Here is a 3,869-nt window from a genome sequence, read left to right as displayed (position 1 = left end):
CCCTCCGGGCTCGCTGGCGGTGACGGGGGGGCTCTAGCGCCCTCTAGCGGTGTGGGCGGCTCTCCCGCCGGGCTCGCTGGCGGTGACGGGGAGCTCTAGGCGGGCGTTGGCGGAGGGTCAAGGGCACCGCGGAGCCACAAAACGGCCGGCGGGGAGGGTGTCCCGCCCCAAGCCAGGCTGGGTCGATGCTTCGCGTTGATGCTCAGGCCGCCCTCAGGGACGACTCCGTGGGTGGCTGTTCCCAGGTTCAGTTCTGCAGTGCGGGGAGGCTGTGGGGAGTCAGTGCCGGGTACAAGTGGGCACGAGGGCTTTTTTGGAGGATGAACTGTTCTGTGTATTTTGGCGATGGCTCTCCAGCTGCTTGTCAAAACTCAGAGCGCGACACTCACCGGAGGGAGATTGCTGCTCTATGTAAATCATACCCCAAAACCAACCTAAAACAATACAGATGAGGCGGAGGCAATGCAGCCTTCTCAGGCTCTAAAGTCAGCATCACCCCATGCTCCTGCGGACAGGACTGATGGTATGATGTACCGATGGACGTTTGCCGCCTGTACCTGCCACCACCCTCCCCTCCTTGTGTTGCAGGAGTGCAGTAAGCTCCCGGACAGCAGGGACCTTGTCGATCTTACGTGCTGCTGGATTGCCAGCCCTGGCCAAGCGGCCAGCACACAGGTGCTGGGCATTTCTAAGAAGAATCAGCACCTCGTCCCCTCCTTTTGGAACTTGAAATCGAGTGAGAAATCAGGAATTAGATATAAATAAAAATGTCGCCTCTATTCTCCGTTGGTCTGATGGCCTGTATTTGCAGATTTTTAAAAAGATTTTATTTGAGAGAGAGCAAGAGCAGGGGGAAGGAGCAGAGGGAGAGGGAGAAGCAGGCTCCCTGCTCCATGCGGGGCTCCATCCCAGGACCCTGAGATCATGACCTAAGCCCAAGGCAGACCCTTCACTGACTGAACCACCCAAGTGCCCCTATATTTGCAGATTCCTAACACCTTGCCTCGATCAGAGTCCCAGGAGGCTTGCTGCATGGAGGAGGAGAGAATGCATGTGTCTGAGGATAGGCTGCTTGGAAGGGGTACCCAGAGGGGCACAGCCACACAGGCCTGGTGTCTTCCTTCTGGCCTTGCCAACAAGGTAACTTCTCTACCCTTGAAGATGGCTGGGTGGGGGAAGGGTGGGGACAAGACATTAGTCGCAGAAGTGAGGCGAGACTGGCTTCCCCCTAGAGCATAGAATTGGACAGACGATAAGGTGGCCCCATGATCTCTTCATCCCTTCATGCCCTTGTGGGGGCCTCTTCCCCTGCAGCGGGAGCAGGACTCATGACTTACAGCCAAACAGGATATGGCAAAGTTGGTGGGACCTCACTTGCGTGGTAACAGGAAATTTTTAGTCTGTTTTGTAGGGAGACTCTCTAGCTTCAAAGAAGGAATCTGCCACAGCAGGGAGTGGCGAGGCGAGCAGCCAGGAATGCCCCCTGACACCAAGAGCCTCTGTCTGGCGGCCTGCAAAGAAGTGAACGCCTCCAGGAACCACCTGAATTTGGAAGAGCTCCTCCCCGGTTGAATCTCTGGTGAGACCATGACCCTACCGGGCACATTCATCATGTCTTTGTGAGATCCCGAGGCAGAGGACCCAGTTAAGCCGTGCCCAGACTCCTGACCCACAGACACTGTGAGGTAAGGTGTTTCCAGCTGCTAAGTCTGTGACCCATACTGTGAACAGCCGTAGAGGACACAAGTAGGTATTTAATCATGTTATCTGTGGGATGAGTGTTCTGGCTTTGTGAGCTTTCCAGGAATTCAGCTTCCCAAACTGCCCATAAGAAATGGGTGCTGTTTTCCTTATTTTCTAAGAGATGGGAACAAAGGCTAACAGAAGCTGGCATTTGTCTCGGGTCATCAGAATCATTTCGGAGAGCCAGGATGCCAACACAGGTCTGAATTAAAAACTTCTTGCCTTCTCTCTTGGATCTTCCTTTTTGGGCAGTGATTTTCTGAAGTGGGACATAGGAACCGTCCAGGGGAGAGAGGAACAGACAGTGGTCAAGAGACTCCATGAAACACAGAAGGCAGGCGATAGGTATTTTTAGCTCTATGTAAGGTGGTATTTCTTTTTTTTTTTTTTAATTTGACAGAGATCACAAGTAGATGGAGAGGCAGGCAGAGAGAGAGGAAGGGAAGCAGGCTCCCTGCTGAGCAGAGAGCCTGATGAGGGGCTCGATCCCAGGACCCTGGGATCATGACCTGGGCCGAAAGCAGAGGCTTTAACCCAGTGAGCTGCCCAGGCGCCCAAGGTGGTCTTTCTTTAAAAAGACCGAAACAGGGGCGCCTGGGTGGCTCAGTGGGTTAAGCCGCTGCCTTCGGCTCAGGTCATGATCTCAGGGTCCTAGGATCGAGTCCCGTATCGGGTTCTCTGCTCGGCAGAGATCCTGCTTCCCTCTCTCTCTCTGCCTGCCTCTCCATCTACTTGTGATCTCTCTCTGTCAAATAAATAAATAAAATCTTAAAAAAAAAAAAAAGACCGAAACAGTATGCTTTATCAGCATTTGACCCCAACATCAGTGGGGCTGCCTCACCGGCTCTGTAGGCCAGCCGGTCCCATATCCCGAGTGGGAGAGCCAGTGCTCTGAAGACTGGGATGTCTCTAATTAGGAGGCATAACTGTGACATCGCTCCCCCATTCCCATCACACAGACCAGGCCCCGTGGGTCCAAGGCACAAGCGTTATGTAATCTGAATATTTCCAGAACACGCATTTAAACACTGTTCCTGGAGAGACACCAGAGACGGAAGATAACACTAGCAACAGAAGCCCAAGGAAACTTCGAGGCTGGCCTTTCTCCTCTGCTTGGTCTGAATTTCCATCGGCCACATCACAGGGCTGAGAGGCAGCAGGCAGAGCCGCTGTAACCTGAGCCCACAGGGAACAGCCTTAAACATTTCCAGGTTTGTGGAAACGGTGCTTAAATTCTAAGACCAATGAGTTAATGTGTAGATTGTGCATTGCGTAGAGCCTGGCACACAGGAAGGACCATGTTAGCTACTATTGTCGTAGAGCAGACAGAGCCATAAACGGAAGGACTGATGGAAAGGACACACTGGTGCGAACACAAGAATTTCCCACTTTCCTAGGAAGAGACTGGTCTGTAGCCATGGTAACAAGCAGCTACCCAGCCAGGGGTAAACCCATTAAATGGCTCCAAGACAGCTTGGCCCAGGGAACATGCTTGATAGGCCAATGAAGGACTCCCCTTGGCTTCTGAGAACTCAGCCGGTCAGGAGGGGTTCACTCTGATGAGCAAACCTGTGCATGCCAAGGGGTCTTACCCAAGGAACTGGTCACAACTCCCCGCAGAGACTCACCCATCCCTGAACTCCACGCTTCCCCCAAACCCCAGCCTACGGAAGACCAGCCTGTGCTTCTCTGAGACTGTGGTAGACCAGTTCTGCAGGACGCTAAGCATTTCGTTCGTTTATGTTGAGAGAGTGATGCTCACACCACCCTTTGCCTTTCAGGTTATGTTTTAATTTTTTCTAACACCAACAGGCTTGTATCCGCCACATCTGGGGGCCACTCTTAGGACCTAAGTCCTCCCACTCTTCCCCTGGATCATATCCCCACTGCTCAAGGTCGCGAGGTGCTTATTCCCTAAATGCTCCCAGTGCTTATTTTATTTGGTTTTCTCCACATGCCTGAGGTAGGACAGACATGTCACAGACACTGAGATCCTAGGGTCAGAACAGGACAGCCTATGTTGGAGGCAAATGCAATAGCTAAATTACATGGGACACATGAGAATGGTCACCAGTGAGGGTTTCGTGAGAACCGGAACTCGTATTCCATTTCTGAGAGGAAGCTCC

Source organism: Lutra lutra, chromosome 17, assembly GCF_902655055.1.
Source record: "Lutra lutra chromosome 17, mLutLut1.2, whole genome shotgun sequence".
Lineage (NCBI taxonomy): Eukaryota > Metazoa > Chordata > Mammalia > Carnivora > Mustelidae > Lutra > Lutra lutra.
The sequence above is the reverse complement of the archived record's forward strand: the minus strand, read 5'-3'. Positions refer to the sequence as shown.